This window comes from Tamandua tetradactyla, chromosome 12, assembly GCF_023851605.1.
Source record: "Tamandua tetradactyla isolate mTamTet1 chromosome 12, mTamTet1.pri, whole genome shotgun sequence".
Lineage (NCBI taxonomy): Eukaryota > Metazoa > Chordata > Mammalia > Pilosa > Myrmecophagidae > Tamandua > Tamandua tetradactyla.
Window position 1 is genome coordinate 11,199,777 of NC_135338.1, and position 19,328 is coordinate 11,219,104.

Genomic DNA, 19,328 nt, shown 5'->3' on the forward strand with positions numbered 1-19,328 from the left:
ATCCCCAAGAGCTGGGCTATACATGTATATGCTCATCAAATGATGAACTATTTATTTTTTTATTAATTAAAAAAATTAACTAACACAACATTTAGAAATCATTCCATTCTACATATGCAATCAGTAATTCTTAATATCATCACATAGATGTATGATCATCATTTCTTAGTACATTTGCATCGATTTAGAAAAAGAAATAGCAAGACAACAGAAGAAGAAATAAAATGATAATATAGAGAAAAAATAAAAATAAAAAATACAAAAAATATATATAAAAAACAAAACAAACAAACAAACAAAAAACTATAGCTCAGATGCAGCTTCATTCAGTGTTTTGCATAATTACATTACAATTAGGTAGTATTGTGCTGTCCATTTTTGAGTTTTTGTATCCAGTCCTGTTGCACAGTCTGTATCCCTTCACCTCCAATTACCCATTATCTTACCCTATTTCTAACTCCTGATGGTCTCTGTTACCAATGACATATTTCAAGTTTATTCTCTAATGTCGGTTCACATCAGTGGGACCATATAGTATTTGTCCTTTAGTTTTTGGCTAGTCTCACTCAGCATAATGTTTTCTAGGTCCGTCCATGTTATTACATGCTTCATAAGTTTATCCTGTCTTAAAGCTGCATAATATTCCATTGTATGTATATACCACAGTTTATTTAGCCACTCATCTGTTGATGGACATTTTGGCTATTTCCATCTCTTTGCAATTGTAAATAACGCTGCTATAAACATTGGTGTGCAAATGTCCGTTTGTGTCTTTGCCCTTAAGTCCTTTGAGTAGATACCCAGCAATGGTATTGCTGGGTGGTATGGCAATTCTATATTCAGCTTTTTGAGGAACCGCCAAACTGCCTTCCACAGTGGTTGCACCATTTGTCATTCCCACCAACAGTGGATAAGTGTGCCTCTTTCTCCGCATCCTCTCCAGCACTTGTCATTTTCTGTTTTGTTGATAATGGCCATTCTAGTGGGTGTGAGATGATATCTCATTGTGGTTTTGATTTGCATTTCTCTAATGGCCAGGGACATTGGGCATCTCTTCATGTGCCTTTTGGCCATTTGTATTTCCTCTTCTGAGAGGTGTCTGTTCAAGTCTTTTTCCCATTTTGTAATTGGGTTAGCTGTCTTTTTGTTGTTGAGTTGAACAATCTCTTTATAAATTCTGGATACTAGACCTTTATCTGATATGTCGTTTCCAAATATTGTCCCCCATTGTGTAGGCTGTCTTTTTACTTTCTTGATGAAGTTCTTTGATGCACAAAAGTATTTGATTTTGAGGAGATCCCATTTATTTCTTTCTTTCTTCAGTGCTCTTGCTTTAGGTTTAGGTCCATAAACCCGCCTCCAATTATAAGATTCATAAGATATCTCCCTACATTTTCCTCTAACTGTTTTATGGTCTTAGACCTAATGTTTAGATCTTTGATCCATTTTGAGTTAACTTTTGTGTAGGGTGTGAGATACGGGTCCTCTTTCATTCTTTTGCATATGGATATCCAGTTCTCTAGGCACCATTTATTGAAGAGACTGTTCAGTCCCAGGTGAGTTGGCTTGACTGCCTTATCAAAGATCAAATGTCCATAGATGAGAGGGTCTATATCTGAGCACTCTATTCGATTCCATTGGTCGATATATCTATCTTTATGCCAATACCATGCTGTTTTGACCACTGTGGCTTCATAATATGCCTTAAAGTCCGGCAGTGTGAGACCTCCAGCCTCGTTTTTTTTCCTCAAGATACTTTGAGCAATTCAGGGCACCCTGCCCTTCCAGATAAATTTGCTTTTGGTTTTTCTATTTCTGAGAAATAAGTTGTTGGGATTTTGATTGGTATTGCATTGAATCTGTAAATCAATTTAGGTAGGATTGACATCTTAACTGTATTTAGTCTTCTAATCCATGAACACGGTATGCCCTTCCATCTATTTAGGTCTTCTGTGATTTCTTTTAACAGTTTTTTGTAGTTTTCTTTGTATAGGTCTTTTGTCTCTTTAGTTAAATTTATTTCTAGGTATTTTATTCTTTTAGTTGCCATTGTAAATGGAATTCGTTTCTTGATTTCCCCCTCAGCTTGTTCATTGCTAGTGTATAGAAACACTACAGATTTTTGAATGTTGATCTTGTAACCTGCTACTTTGCTGTACTCATTTATTAGCTGTAGTAGTTTTGTTGTGGATTTTTCCGGGTTTTCGATGTATAGTATCATATCGTCTGCAAACAGTGATAGTTTTACTTCTTCCTTTCCAATTTTGATGCCTTGTATTTCTTTTTCTTGTCTAATTGCTCTGGCTAGAACCTCCAACACGATGTTGAATAATAGTGGTGATAATGGACATCCTTGTCTTGTTCCTGATCTTAGGGGGAAAGTTTTCAATTTTTCCCCATTGAGGATGATATTAGCTGTGGGTTTTTCATATATTCCCTCTATCATTTTAAGGAAGTTCCCTTGTATTCCTATCCTTTGAAGTGTTTTCAACAGGAAAGGATGTTGAATCTTGTCAAATGCCTTCTCTGCATCAACTGAGATGATCATGTGATTTTTCTGCTTTGATTTGTTGATATGGTGTATTACATTAATTGATTTTCTTATGTTGAACCATCCTTGCATACCTGGGATGAATCCTACTTGGTCATGATGTATAATTCTTTTAATGTGTTGCTGGATTCGATTTGCTAGAATTTTGTTGAGGATTTTTGCATCTATATTCATTAGAGAGATTGGTCTGTAGTTTTCTTTTTTTGTAATATCTTTGCCTGGTTTTGGTATGAGGGTGATGTTGGCTTCATAGAATGAATTAGGTAGCTTTCCCTCCACTTCGATTTCTTTGAAAAGTTTGAGCAGAGTTGGTACTAATTCTTTCTGGAATGTTTGGTAGAATTCACATGTGAAGCCATCTGGTCCTGGACTTTCTTTTTGGGAAGCTTTTTAATGACTGATTCAATTTCTTTACTTGTGATTGGTTTGTTGAGGTCATTTATTTCTTCTTGAGTCAAAGTTGGTTGTTCATGCCTTTCTAGGAACTTGTCCATTTCATCTACATTGTTGTATTTATTAGCATAAAGTTGTTCATAGTATCCTGTTATTACCTCCTTTATTTCTGTGAGGTCAGTGGTTATGTCTCCTCTTCCATTTCTGATCTTATTTATTTGCGTCCTCTCTCTTCTTCTTTTTGTCAATCTTGCTGAGGGCCCATCAATCTTACTGATTTTCTCATAGAACCAACTTCTGGTCTTATTGATTTTCTCTATTGTTTTCATGTTCTCAATTTCATTTATTTCTGCTCTAATCTTTGTTATTTCTTTCCTTTTGCTTGTTTTGGGGTTAGTTTGCTGTTCTTTCTACAGTTCTTCCAAGTGGACAGTTAATTCCTGAATTTTTGCCTTTTCTTCTTTTCTGATATAGGCATTTAGGGCAATAAATTTCCCTCTCAGCACTGCCTTTGCTGCGTCCCATAGGTTTTGATATGTTGTGTTTTCATTTTCATTCACCTCGAGATATTTACTAATTTCTCTTGTAATTTCTTCCTTGACCCATTCGTTCTTTAAGAGTGTGTTGTTGAGCCTCCACGTATTTGTGAATTTTCTGGCATTCTGCCTATTGTTGATTTCCAACTTCATTCCTTTATGATCCGAGAAAGTGTTGTGTATGATTTCAATCTTTTTAAATTTGTTGAGACTTGCTTTGTGACCCAGCATATGGTCTATCTTTGAGAATGATCCATGAGCACTTGAGAAAAATGTGTATCCTGCTGGTGTGGGGTGTAATGTCCTATAAATGTCTGTTAAGTCTAGCTCATTTATTGTAATATTCAAATTCTCTGTTTCTTTATTGATCCTCTGTCTAGATGTTCTGTCCATTGATGAGAGTGGCGAATTGAAGTCTCCAACTATTATGGTAGATGTGTCTATTTCCCTTTTCAGTGATTGCAGTGTATTCCTCACATATTTTGGGGCATTCTGATTCGGTGCATAGATATTTATGATTGTTATGTCTTCTTGTTTAATTGTTCCTTTTATTAGTAGATAGTATCCTTCTTTGTCTCTTTTAACTGTTTTACATTTGAAGTCTAATTTGTTGGATATTATTATAGCTACTCCTGCTCTTTTCTGGTTGTTATTTGCATGAAATATCTTTCCCCAACCTTTCACTTTCAACCTATGTTTATTTTTGGGTCTAAGATGTGTTTCCTGTAGACAGCATATAGAAGGATCCTGTTTTTTAATCCATTCTGCCAGTCTATGTCTTTTGATTGGGGAGTTCAGTCCATTAACATTTAGTGTTATTACTGTTTGGGTAATCCTTTCCTCTACCATTTTGCCTTTTGTATTATATATATCATGTCTGATTTTCCTTCTTTCTACACTCTTCTCCATACCTCTCTCTTCTGTCTTTTCGTATCTGACTCTAGTGCTCCCTTTAGTATTTCTTGCAGAGCTGGTCTCTTGGTCACAAATTCTCTCAGTGACTTTTTGTCTGAGAATGTTTTAATTTCTCCCTCATTTTTGAAGGACAAATTTTCTGGATATAGAAGTCTTGGTTGGCAGTTTTTCTCTTTTAGTAATTTAAATATATCATCCCATTGTCTTCTAGCTCCCGTAGTTTCTGCTGAGAAATCTACACATAGTCTTATTGGATTTCCCTTGTACGTGATGGATTGTTTTTCTCTTGCTACTTCCAAGATCCTCTCTTTCTCTTTGACCTCTGACATTCTAACTAGTAAGTGTCTTGGAGAACACCTGTTTGGGTCTATTCTCTTTGGGGTGCGCTGCACTTCTTGGATCTGTAATTTTAGGTCTTTCATAAGAGTTGGGAAATTTTCAGTGATAATTTCTTCCATTAGTTTTTCTCCTCCTTTTCCTTTCTCTTCTCCTTCTGGGACACCCACAACACGTATATTTGTGCGCTTCATATTATCATTCAATTCCCTGAGCCCCTGCTCAAATTTTTCCATTCTTTTCCCTATAGTTTATGTTTCTTTTTGGAATTCAGATGTTCCATCCTCCAGTTCACTAATTCTAGCCTCTGTCTCTTTAAATCTACCATTGTAGGTATCCATTGTTTTTTTCATCTCTTCTACTGTGTCTTTCAATCCCATAAGTTCTGTGATTTGTTTTTTCAGACTTTCCATTTCTTCTTTTTGTTGATCCCATGCCTTCTTCATGTCCTCCCTCAATTTATTGATTTGGTTTTTGAAGAGGTTTTCCATTTCTGTTCATATATTCAGAATTAATTGTCTCAGCTCCTGTATCTCATTTGAGCTATTGGTTTGTTCCTTTGACTGGGCCATATTCTCAGTCTTTTGAGCGTGGACAGTTATCTTCTGCTGCTGGCGTCTGGGCATTTATTCAGATTTCTCTGGGTGTCGGACCCAGCAAGGTTGTAAGATTTTTCTGTGAAATCTCTGGGCTCTGTTTTACTTATCTGCCCAGTATGTGGTGCTTGTCTGTCTGTGGGTCCCACCAGCAAAAGATGTTGTGGCTCCTTTAACTTTGGAAGACTCTCACTGCTGGGTGTGTGGTGGACACAGAGGAAAGGTTGTAGGTTGGTTTTAATGGCTTCAAATTGTGAAGTCCTGGGATCTGAATTCCTTGAGAGAGGGATTCCACCAGAGTTGCGTTTCACCCCTCCCACGGGGAAGGTTCAGGTGGTAGAGAGCCCTGAAAGCAGCCTGTTTCTGCGTTCGGGGCAGTTGCAACCTGTGTAATCCCAGCACTGAGCCCAGAGGCAACCAAGCCTCCGTAGAAACAGCCGCAGAAGGCTCTGTTTCACCCTCTTTCCTCTTTTTCAGTTAGCCCAATGGGCGACTTCCGCCTTGATCAGTTTCGCCTGAACTGGGGGCCTATTTTTAGTAGTCAGAAGTTGTTCAGTAATGCCACTATTGGTGTTAGGTTGGGCTCAGTCTCTACTACTGTTAAAGACTCTTTTCTTTCCCTCCGGGAAGTCGCCTGTGGGGGAGGGGCGCTGGCCACTGTGGCTTGGGGAACCGCCGATCTGAGGGTCCCAGCCGGCCCAGGAAGCCACGCGTGGGAATGAACTATTTATTTTAAAGTGTTATTCGTTTTTTGTTGCTGTTTTTGTAAATTGTTTTGTTTTATCAGATACTGTGGAATCCAAGCACCCTTTGCTTTTCTCACTACCACATACTCTGTTTTAAATTTTTTTAAAGAAGTGGGTTTACAGAGCAATCATGCATAAAATATCAAGATTCCCATATACCACCCTCTTATTAACACCCTAGTGACACACTCTTAACAAAGCTTTCAGATGTTACTCAAATGCATAGGTACGCAAGATTTAATGCACATGACTGGCTTATCTTTAAATTGGATTAAAATGGCCATTCTCCAATTGCAACAGATTGGATTTCTTTTTTACATATATGCTTATTAACCCCAGTTTAACTTTTGCTTGGTTATTTGTTTTACTTGCTTGATGCTATTTGATTGCATTGAGCATAGGACTTTAGAATGAATGGTTAGAACTCTAAAGCTTTCTCTGTTCCAGTTACCTTTATTAAATATTTCTCACTGGGCGTACTTTTAAAACTGAGGCCATAAGGCACCTGTATCTTGTAAAACTTCATTTTTCTCTCTTAGTTCAGAGCAGTTCATTTACGTTCGGAGGAGTCCATGCTCACCAGTAAAAGCAAAGTGTACCTGAGTGCTCGCTGCCGGACATGGTTCTACCTCCACGGACACAGAAAGAGGAAGGATGGAGTGGAGTCAGCTCCACTCACCCACCTGGACTTGTTTTAAGTCAAAGTCTTCTGATTTGTTTGATTTTTTTGGAACCTCCTAGTTAGAAAAAGAAATATTTCTTTTTTTTAGAAAAAGAAATATTTCTTTTTTTTAGAAAAAGAAATATAATGAATGTTGTTTTTTTAACTTTTTTTATTGTGTAGTATAATATATATACAAAGCAAAGAAAGAAAAATGCAAGTTTTCAAAGCACTCTTCAACAAGTAGTTACAGGACAGAGCCACAGTTTATGTGTCCCCTATGGTGTGGTAGCCTATGATGAATGTTGAGTTTAAAAAAAAAAAAAAGCTATGATGAAATATCACTGAATACTTATCAAAAATGATAAAGTGAAAAATAGTAATACATCAAATGCTAAGGGAGGAGACAGAAACTGGATTGCTAATACATTACTGGCGGGAATGTGAAATGTTACAGTCATCTGCAAAGTGGTTTGAGGGTTGTTTTTTTTCCCAGAAGTAAAATTTGCTTTACATATGACCTAGCGCTTATATACTTAGATTTATATTCCAGAGAAATAAGGGCTTATTTTCATGCAAGAACTTGAAGGTAACTTCATAGCAGCTTTATTCATAAAATCCCCAAACTAGAAAATACCCAAATATCCTTCACGGGTGAATGGTTAACAAACCGTGGTGCATTCATCCTGCGGTACACTACTCAGCAATAAGAAGGGATGTACAATATTAGTAAATGCAACAACTTGGATGAACCTGAAGGAAATTAGACTGAGAGAAAAAAGCTAGTCTCATAAATGCATATTGCATAATTCCATTTATATGACATTATGAAATAACATAAAGAGATGGAGAACAGATTAGTGGTTGGTAGAGTTAAAGATTGAGGATGGGTGTGGGTGTAGATATAAAGGGATAACGTGAGAGAGTTTTGTGATGTTGGAACAGTTGATTATCTTGATTATGGTAGTGGTTACACAAGTCTACAAGTGTGATAAAGTTGCATAGAACTATACACACACAAATAAGTGCATGTGTAACTGGTGAAATCTGAATAAGCTCTATAGATTGTGGTCAGTTTCGATATTATACTATAGTATGTAAGGTTAACGCTGGGGAGGTTGGGGAAAAATAATAGCTGGGAATATCATACAGCTGGCAATGAAAGATCCTAATGTGGCATGTGTAGCTAATAGGAAAGAATTTATATTCTTGACTCTCCGATATGGTTACCTGCTCTTCTAGAACAGGCATTGTGTTGTATCTTCAGTCTGCCTTAATGCTTTACCTAAGTTAAGTTATTAATGTATGTTTCTCTTGTTGACAATGTTAAAGGATCTGACTCCATGTTCTAGTTTTCTGTCTGCCAGAATGCAATATACCAGGAACAGAATGGCTTTTTAAAGGGGAATTTAATAAGTTGCTAGTTTACAGTTCTAAAGCCAAGATAATGTCCCAATTAAAATAAGTCTATAGAAATGTCCTATCAAAGGCATCCAGAAACAGATACCTTGGTTCAAGAAGGCTGATAAAGTTCAGGGTTTCTCTCTCAAGTGAGAAGGCACATGGCAAACACAGTCAGGGTTTCCCTCTCAGCTGGAAGGGCACATGGTGAACACAGTGTCATCTGCTACCTTCCTCTCCTGGCTTCCTGTTTCATGAAGCTCCCCAGGAGGCATTTTCCTTCTTTATCTCCAAAGGTTGCTGGCTGGTGGAGTCTGCTTCTCATGGCTATGTCATTCTCTGGTCTCTCAGAAACCTCTCACTCTTCAAAATGTTTCCTCTTTTATAGGATTCCAGTAAACTAATCAAGATCCACCCGAATGGGTGGAGACACATCTCCACCTAATCCATTTTAACAGCCAATCTTGATCACTCAAGATCACATCAAGATCACATGAAGATGTGACTCCCTAAGTTACATCTCCAGGGAGATGATCTAATTACAGTTTCAAACATACAGTACTGAATAGGGATTAGAAGAAATGGTTGCCTTTACAAAACGGGATTAGGATTAAAACATGACTTTTCTAGGGTACATACGTCCCTTCAAACCGGCACACTCCATAACTAGGTAATCTGTGTTGACCTTTTCAATATACCAGGAAAAATAGCCATCACTACTTTGAATTCATTTTATAAATAATTTACAGAAAAAATAAAATAGTACAAAAACACTTTATTAGAAATTTTAACAAGAATTTAAGCATAGCAAACCTCTTTGTTTCAAGTAAATATTGATGCACAAACATTAAAAAAAGTTGAAATAACGTTATCATACTTCCTTTCAGCAAAACAACGTGGTCCAAGTCCTTGTCACAATAAAATTGTGTGATAAAGTGCTTCCCGTTGAATGACTAAATAGATAAGAACACCACATTTCTGGGCGGGCCATGGTGGCTCAGCAGGTGAGAATGCTTGCCTGCCAAGCCTGAGGACCCGGGTTCAATTCCCAGTGCCTGCCCATGTAAAAAAAAAAAAAAGGAAGAACACCACATATCCTTCTTAGAAATATATCGTTCACTTACTGAATCTTGGGTTTGAGAAAATTCATCTAAAAGATCTTTGAAGTCTCATAATCTGAATTTTACTTATGTAATCAAGTCCACCATTATCATTAGAGTCTAGAGTGCTGCTATCTGTTTCTTTGCATTTATCTTCTGATTCATCTAATAATTTTGAAATGACGCTATGAGTGGAAAATGAAAAATTCTGGATTCTTAACTTGTTCTATGACAGTTTAAGGTAGGTGTGCCGGTTTGAAAGGATGTATGTACCCTAGAAAAGCCATATTGTATTCCTAATCCCATTCTGTAAAAGCAGCCATTTCTTCTAACCCCTATTCAGTATTGTATGCTTGAAACTAATTAGATCATCTCCCTGGAGATGTGATTTAATCAAGAGTGGTTGTTAGGCTGGATTAGGTGGAGGCGTGTCTCCATTCATTTGGGTGGGTCTTGATTAGTTTATGAGAATGCTATAAAAGAAGAAACATTTTGGAGAAAGCAAGAGATTCAGAGAGAGCAGAAGGACACAGCCACAAGAAGCAGAGGGTCCGCCATCCAGCGACTTTTGGAGATGAAGAAGGAAAACGCCTCCCAGGGAGCTGGAGAGAAAGCTAGCAGATGACGCCGTGTTTGCCATGTGCCCTGCCAGCCGAGAAAGAAACCCTGACCGTGTTCACCATGTGCCTTTCCACTTGAGAGAGAAACCCTGAACTTCATCAGCCTTCTTAAATCAAGGTATCTTTCCCTGGATGCCTTAGATTGGACAAGTCTATAGACTTGCTTTAACTGGGACATTTTCTCACCTTAGAACTGTGAACTAGCAACTTATTAAATTCCCCTTTTTAAAAGGCATTCTGTTTCTGGTATATTTCATTCCGACAGCTAGCAAACTAGAACCATAGGCTATAACGATGGTTTCTCCACTCTTGTTTTATACCTTGTTGAAGAATGATGCAATACTGGGCAATGTAATAAGAAAACTTAAAGAATAATTTTTTCTTAACCATTGCAACATCCGTGTGGGTGATTCAATCATTTTCCATTTTCTCATAATTTTTTTTTTTTAGCATACCTGGGAAAAATGGAAGAGTATGATGAAAGAGTTTTTAAATGATGAAATAGCAAAATTTGAAATAGGAAAAATAAGATTACTCAGATACTATAAATTATCTCAGATTTATAAAAGCCTAAATGGACAAATATAATCACAGCAATAAAATGCATTAAAAATATTTTTATTACTGAAACAATATACAAACACATTCTTAACATACATTCCATTCATGGTATACAATCAGTGGCTCACAATATCATGATATAGTTGTATATTCATTACCATGATAATAGAATGAGTTTTATTCTTTGTGTGTGTGCATGTATGTTGTATGGCCAGGGTCACATTTAATTTTTTTTCCGTGCAGGTATCTCATTATTGCAGCACCATTTGTTGTAGTTTTTGTTTGTTTGTTTTCTTTCTTTCTTTGTTTTTTGGGAGGTGTATGGGCTAGGAATCGAACCCAGGTCTCCTGCATGGCAGGCGAGAATTCTACCACTGAACTACCCTTGCACCCCCCATTCTTTTTTTTTTTTTAAGTAAATTTGCTCTTTGTCATTTGGAAGACCTCTTTTTTTTTTTTTAAAGAATTAAAATCACAAAATATCTCTCCAAAAAGAAAAGAAAAAGCTAAAACTGGGTTCAAAGCAACCTGAAGTTTTGCTAATTTATTTTGGATAATATAACACTGGACAGATACTGTTTGTTGCCCGTTTAACACCTATTTCCCTTTTCTTACTTAATTTAATGGAAACCTCTATCTGTTTTGTAAGAGGCGCAAGGTAATTGATCTAAATCGATTATGGTAATCCCATTTGTTGGCCAGCAGCTGATCTGTAGTAACCATGTTCTAGTCAATGAAATAAAGAGAAATCTCCTTGGGGCTTCCAGGAAAGTTATCCTTCCTGACCAAAAAAAAAAAAAAAAGAAGAAGAAGAAGAAGAAGTGAGAGGGGGAAGTGGTTTTGACCTCACTCTCCCTGTTTTTGAGCCCCTAATGCTGACCGTTGTAGTAGCCATCTGTGACAACAGCGCAGACAATGACAACATGCTGAGAACGACTAGGAGAAAGTTGGGAGGAGCCTGGGCCCTTGACAACACCGAGCCCCTGGGCCTTGCCTGCAGTGCCCCCTCCAGCCCTCTGGTTGATGTCTGTTTAAGCCAGTGGCTGCCAACCTTAGCTACTACACAGGAGCATCATTTGCAATGGCCAGGACACATCTCAGACCATGAAGTCAGATCGCAACCAGGGAGGGAGTCAGCCTTCCCAGGTGATTCCCGTGTGCAGCCAGGTTTGACAATCATCGGTTCTAAGCCATTTTTTTTTTAGTTGGGTATTCGGTTTCTGGCAGACAAAAAAGAATCTACATGATACAATTTTGATGAAAATATACTTTCTTTACAACCAAATAAAACTCAGAACCTCAAATGGTGGAAAGATCATAGAACCATTTGTTTTCTCATCAGCTTTGGTTCATGAGTCTGTGAAACATTCATAACATTGCAGTTAATTTCCACAAACACTTGGATGATTAGCTGGGACAAATGTACCATAGCAGTTGTGATGCTAAAAATAAAAATACTTCCAAACATCAAGGAAACACATAGTTTTGCAGAGCTCTCTTGAGCTCTTCCTTTCCCTTTGTCTTTATTGTAATTTTTTTAATGATGTTTTTATTATTGTCAGAGTGGTGGTGGTTGGTCTTAACATGCAGTAGCACCTCTGGGTTTTCCAGGTGTAATCAGCCTAAGGGCGTCAGGAGACTTCTGCGTGAGGAATTGCTTCATCAAGATCATAAACATCTGTCTCCCCTCTCACATCTGTGCTCTTATTGAGAGGCTAGCTGCAAAACACAGATGAGCAAATAAATTAAAAATAGGCCATGGCAAAATTTTCTATTATTCTAATGTTTTAGACCTTTCTCTGAAAATCTGCAAATCACTTGCTGAGTTACTGACCACTCAGATTTTTCTCTTTTGCCTCTCTAGGGATCCCTTTAAAAAATAAATAAACCCATGCGAAAATAGTGAAGTGAAAGGGCGAGCGATATCCATGAATGAGACAATTCAATAAGTTTAGGAAAACAAAAAGTAGGATGCCTGATGAGGGGAGGTAGGAAAGCTACAGTATAGGCCAGTGCTTCTCAAACATCAATGGGTATACGAATCACTGAGAGATCTTGTAAAAATGCATGTTCTGATTCAATTGGTCTGGGGTACAGGTTTGAGAGTGCATTTCTAGCAACCTCCCAGTTAAACTGACTTTGGTACAACTCATAGAGCTTTCTCAGATTTTACCAGTTATATATACACTCATTTGTGTGTGCAGCTCTAGGCAATTTTGTTGCCTAGTAGCCTTTTTAACCACCATTACCATCAAGACACCCAACTGCTACCATTACCACAAAATTCCCTCATGCCATCCTTTTATAGTCATGGCTATTACGTCTCCCCGTCTTTGACTCAAGCAACCACAAATCTGTTCTCCATCTCTAGAATTGCATTATTTCATGAACACCCCTGTGGCTGGTCTGTACTTACACTGGGTAAGTAAGTAGCAAGGAGAATATATAAGGAGAGGGCTAAAGCTAAGGAGAGGCTCTCCTATAGGACTTGGGAGAGCCCTCGGACTCAGACAGGAATGAGATTTGAGGCAGGAGACATACTCATACCCCTTACCTCTCTCTTTCACTGATAGCTAGTATTCCAATTTACCCATTTTTTTTTTACCCCTTATCCCCCCACTATTATTTTATTTATTTATTCCCCCTTATTATTATTATTTTTTGTATGCTATAAGATGGGGGTCACATTCCATTCTTTTTCCATGTGAAAAAGGTGCCCCTTATTGCAGCACCATGTGTTGAATTTGTTTGTTTGTTTGTTTGTTTTTCATTTGTTTGTTTGCTTGTTTGTTTGGGAAGTGCAGGGGCTGGTTGTTGAACTCGGGTCTCCCACATGGCAGGCAAGAATTCTACCACTGAACTACCTTCGCACCCCTTCCTCCTTATTTTTTTACTCATCTGTCCATACCCTGGATGAAAGGAGCATCAGGCACAAGTTTTCACAATCACACAGTCACAGTGTAGAAGCTATGTAGTTATACAATCATCTTTAAGAATTAAGGCTAAATTCCCAGACCATGCTTCCCCCCCACACACACACACACAAAAGAATCACTGCTACTAGATTAAGGAACTTCCCTCCAGCCGCTGAAATACACCATAACCTGAAGAGGGTTATCTATATAATGCACAAGAATAACCTCCAGGATAACCTCTTGACGCTATTTGAAATCTCTCAGCTACTGACACTTTATTTCTTAAACTGGGTTTTTTTATGATTCCCATTTTACAGATAAAGAGGCTGAGCTGAGAGCCGAATAACTTGGGAATTGCAGGTCACCCAGTTTCTGATAGCCTCCTGCCACTAGGCATGGGTTTATGGTTTTATTTTAGATGCTTAAGTACAGAATAAGGAAAAGTACCTTAATAGCAAAAAGTCATTTGCTTATCTATAGCTGGAACAAATTTAAGACCATGATAAATGTCAGCCTAAAGTGATTGTCCTTGAGCTAAAAGACAAGACTGAAGTGTTCAGAGATTAAAGAAAGACTTTAATGTTAAGAGATTTTATGAAATTAACTGGATAGTAAGAAGCCATTTTTTAAAATTTTGAAAATATTTTTATGCCATGGAAAAATTCACATAATATAGTAGAATAAGGAAAAAGGAGGTTACCAATGGAATGTAACTGTAAAATAAAACACTATCATTTGCAGATAGAAAAACTGATACAAAAATACAGCAAAGTGATTGTAACATTGTGGAACAAAGAATATATCATTAAAAATGTGTTAAGCTTGCTTAGCAATCACACACACAAAAAAACCCCACTTAACGAATTCAAAGTAAATGTCCTGCCTGCGGGGACTCAACATACATTTTTAAAAAAATCAGACTTGGAAGGATAAAGGGAATTTAAAGTGGATAATATTTACACTTAAAACATGGAAATTTCATATACTATTTGCTTACTGGTTTGGCAATAACTTGACTGTCGCTTTGCTTTAAAAGTACTTGCTAGTCTCTTCCCAGTGGGAAGGAAGAGAAAATGTCAGGCAGACCCTTGTACGGGAAAATCAGAATATTTTCCTGGATCTCTCCTGATCATTAATGATGATTGTTGAGTATTCACTGAGGGACTAATCCCTTTACTTTGGGGTCAGAGAACCCTAGGAATAAATCTGCTCTGTTTGCACAGCATAAAATACCCACTCAACTGCCTTCGTAGAGACTGACAGGACACCGAGCTAACACTCTTTGCATAGTATCATAAAATCCCAAAACAACGGTAGTGTATAAACATAGCGTTTGTTCATTTCCCTTAAGCAGATACAATACTCATATTTATGGAAGTTTGCAAAGAGCCACTCGATGCAGGAGCCAAGTGACTGTAAATGACAGAGGAAATTCACCCGAATTGGTTCAAGATGTGTGTTGCTGGGAGACTGTGTCCAGGGGCAAATAATTGTATTGATTCACAGGAAATGGTGGCATTAAGTAAGTGACCAGACAGGTGCGGCCACACAAACACCATTTCGATTTTTTATTTCCTTAGAATGATAAAGGGCTTGCTTTGTTTTGTGTTAAAGTTGTAGAAGAAGGTTTTGAGGCAAGAGAAGGGTAAGGGGTAATTACTTGCTATGATCATAGTAATAGTTATTACTTAATGTCACATTTATCGGGTCTAATTTTCTAATGTTCAAAGCAACTTTTCCCGTTTTGTAAGTGAGGAAGTTGCAGCCCAGAGAGGTTATTTTCCAAAGGTCACACAGTAAAGGGCAGAGCTTGGATTTGGAATCCAGGTTTCTCATATGTCAGCCCATGCTCTTTTCACCATAGCTGCCAGGTGACGATGATCTTCCTTGTAGTCGGAGGGGAATAAGAAACTAAAACACAAAAACAACAAAAACTTCTTTGTGGGTCCAAAAGAATATGGAGCATTGCTTTAGCTTCCATTTGCAGGATTTAGATGTGTGTTTGCCATTAGCATTTTTTTTCCTGGTATTTTCCTATTACTTCCTAGGCAAAAACATTTTGGGTCCTGTTTTGGTTTGCTAAAGCTGCCAGAACGCAATATACCAGAAATGGATTGGCTTTACAAAGGGGATTTATTAAAGTTATAATTCTAGTTCTGAAAATGTCCAAATTAAGGCATCAACAAGAGGATACCTTCACTCAAAAAAGCCCGGTCACGTCTGGGGTTTCTTCGTCACATGGAAAGAAGGCACATGGCACTGCTGGTCTTTCTACCCTGTTTCTGGTTTCAAACAGCTCTCTGGCTTCTGTGGGTCCTTCTAGCTTCTGCTAGGGCATTTCCTTTCTGCACCTCCAAATGTCTTTCACTTGGTTTCATCTCTCTGCTCTGTGTTGGCTCTCCAAGCATCTATGATTTCTCCAAAATGTCTCCTCTTAAAGGACTCCAGTAAGCGGATTAAGACCACCTTCAGTGGGTGGGCCACATCTCCATGGGATCCACCTAATCAAAAGGTCTGACCTCACACGACTGGATACATGGGCACAGCTTTTCTGGGATACACAACAGTTTCAAACCAGGTCCCTATTAGATTTCAAGTGTGTGGAGGGCAGGGTCACATCAAGCTCTTCCTTGTGTTCTTGAGGCTATTGTAAAACAGGAGCACACCGGAATAAGACTTCCAGAGGCAGAGTCAACTGGCTGTCACTTGCTAGTTGTTTGACCACTGGGAATCACTTAGGCATCTGAGCTTCTTCTGCATATAGGGATCATGATACCCTGTTGCAGAGGTGTTTATGGTATCTGAATTTTATTCCCCAATCCCGGGTGCAAGCATCACACTTTTCTAAGTCAAATTTAATCTGACTTCAATTCCTACTTATCAGGGTGGAGACTGTACCAGAATGAGGAGTTGAGGGGCTGTTTTGGGGTGTTTGGAAACTATAAAAGGCCTCTCTCTCATGGCCACTGAGATGCTCATTGTCAAAGCCTGTGGGGCCCCTCCTAAGGCAGGCAGCACCGTCCCTCCACCAGAGCTCAGATCCTGCCCTGCCCACCACTGGTCCCAGGGCATGGTTCTTGGTGGCCAGGACAAACCCTTCTGAGGAATGGGGTCACAGCTTCTGCCACCTGGGGACATTACAACGAACTGCTCTTCCTCAGTCCACGGCAGGATTTCCCAACCCTTGGTGGGCCTGTTACTACTGCCACACCTGATTTCAGAGTGTCCACCAGAGGCAAACTGTGAGTCGATATTAGGTGAATAATAACATACTACCAGTAGTGGCAGATGCCTGAGGTTTGGGAAACATTTGCTCTGACACAGTGGTGTCCAATACCAGTATCAGGTGAGCCACAAACGCAAGTCTTTGTGATCTGAAGTTTTGTAGTAGCCACCTTGAAAAAGCAAAAAGAAACAGGTGAAATTAATTTAAGTAATATATTTTACTTAAACCAATATGTCTAAAATATTATCATTTCAATGCAAAAAATTATTAACAAGATATTTTAGATTCTTGTTTTTAAAATACTGAGTTCTTGGGTGGTGCAACAGTGGCTTAGTGGAATTTTGGGAATGGATGTGTTCCTGCTCTCCCCGCCTCAGCCACACATTGATTAAGATAACAAAAAGTTTTATAAGATTAAATGCAAAGGAGGTAATTTGCACCGTATTTTAAAGTTGACTTTAAAACCCAAACTAGCATTCTTCCAGTAGTCAGTGGAATGTAAAGACCATGGCAATTGGTTACCTACCATCATCCATTTGCAAAATGATTGAACAAGCTCTTATTTTCTCTTCATTTGTCTTCTTAAACTTATGTTTCCATTCCTCTTCCTTCTGTAAGACTTTATCCAAATATATTTTCACATATGCAAGTCTCTTGATTGCCTTTATCAAATTTCTCTGCAAAAAGATTTTGTGTATAAATTTAAATTTAGAAAAAATTCTTGTGACCCATAGTCTCTAAATACATACATACATATATATATATATATATATATATATATATATATATAGTATGCTGTGCAGTGGTGGGGGGGCGGCACAGTTCATTCTTTTCCATGTGAATATCCTGTTCTTGCAGCACCACTTGTTAATTTTTTTTTTCAGAGCATTGGCTGGGAATTGAATGTGGGTCTCCTACATGGCAGGCAAGAATTCTACCTTTAAGTAGCTTTAAATGATTATTCTGGATTTAGTTACATTTTCATTATACTAGTACAGAATTTACTCAACAAAACAAATACATCACAAAATTTGATAATCATGAAATACGAATGGTACAATTTTATTGGAAGTCCATTTCCTAATAATAGCACTGAGCTTTTTCCTCCCCAATTTGTTTATGAATCTATATGTGGTAGCTTGGAGATATGAATCCCAGAAAAATGTGTCTTTAAACTTACTCCAGTCCAGTGGGTGTGAACTCCTGTAAATTCACCCTTTTTAAAAAAATTTTTTTATTTATTTTTTAAACATAACAACATACAGACACAAACATTCTTACCATATGATCATCCCATTCTTGGTATATAATCAATAGCTCACAATGTCATCACAGAGTTGTATATTCATCACCATGATCATTTCTTAGAACATTTGCATCAATTCAGAAAAAGAAAAAGAAAAAAGAAAAAACTCATACATACCATACCCCTTACCCCTCCCTCTCATTGACTGCTAGTATTTCCATCCACCCAATATATTTTAGCCTTTGTTTCCCCTATTTTTTATTCTATACCCCTTACCCTTCCCTTTCATTGATCACTAGCATTTCAATCTACTAAATTTATTTTAATATTTGTGCCCCCAATTATTTATTTATTTTTAATCCATATGTTTTATTCATCTGTCCATACCACAGATAAAAGGAGCATCAAACACAAGGTTTTCACAATCACACAGTCACATTGTGAAAGCTATATCATTACACAATCGTCTTCAAGAAACATGGCTACCGGAACACAGCTCCACATTTTCAGGCAGTTCCCTCTAGCCTTTCCATTACACCTTAAGTAAAAAGTTGATAGCTATATAATGCATAAGAGTAACCTCCAGGATAACCTCTCGACTGTGGAATCTCTCAGCCATTGACACTTAATTTTGTCTCATTTCTCTCTTCCCCTTCTTTTGGTCGAGAAGGTTTTCTCAATCCCTTGATGCTGAGTCTCAGCTCATTCTAGGGTTTCTGTCCCACGTTGCCAGGGAGGTATAAATAGGCCCTTTGGATGAGTTTAACTTCAGCTAAGGTGCAGCCCAGCTGGATCAGGATGGCTGTTAATCTAATTCAGAAGGCCATACAGGGAAAGTCACCGAGAGAGAAAGCCAGAGGGAGCAGGCAGAAGTTGAATGTCAGTGGGACCCAGAAGAGAAGGGAGAAGACAGGAGAGGCAGCTGAGTGCACTGCCATGTGACAGGAAAGCCAAGCACCAAAGCTTTCAGGCAGCCTGCCCCAGAATGGCCCCAGTCTGGGGGAGAAAGCATCGCCGTGGTGATTCTCCCAGCCCCCAAACCATGAGCCAATAAATTCCCATTGTTTAAGGCAGTCCATTGCATGATCATTTGCTTTAGCAAAGAGGAAACTAAAACAATATGGATTAATATTTATTGCTAGAATAAGACAAGATTCAGAATCACTTCTATTCCAATTTTTGTTTTTATAGATATAAGCATTGGGTAGAAGGGAATAGCAAGAGTTTGTTTCGTTTTTGTTTCAGGTCCATGATTTAAAAATTTTTTATTGTAATAATATGAGTATATAACACAAAATTTTCCATTTGAATATTTTTTTCCATTTGAATCCATTTTAAGTAGGAATTTTGTTTTAACAATTTTCAATTTTTTGCCTTGCTTCCTTATATCTGAAAAATTATATAATCGTCTATCAAAATATTTTAAGTGCTTTCTCAACAACATAATTAGGCTACCCTTTAATTTAAAAAATTATTGTGGTAACATATATGCAACACAAAATTTGCCATTTTAACCATTTTTAAA

At 37.9% G+C, this 19,328-nt stretch overlaps 1 long non-coding RNA gene across 4 annotated transcripts in view; it reads right to left on the reverse strand.

Moving 5' to 3' along the window:
- Positions 1-11,824: 11,824 nt before the first annotated feature.
- LOC143651796 (uncharacterized) overlaps positions 11,825-19,328 on the reverse strand; it is a 49,541-nt gene continuing 42,037 nt past the window's right edge. For 2 of the 4 annotated variants that reach the window (XR_013160224.1, XR_013160226.1), the window contains exons 3-5: positions 17,084-17,234; positions 16,605-16,726; positions 11,825-12,135 (exon numbers count right to left, since the gene is read on the reverse strand). This is a non-coding gene — a long non-coding RNA (uncharacterized LOC143651796). Of the gene's footprint in view, positions 12,136-16,542; positions 16,727-17,083; positions 17,235-19,328 lie in introns of all 4 variants that reach the window. The other 2 variants (XR_013160227.1, XR_013160225.1) reach the window with 2 other exon arrangements.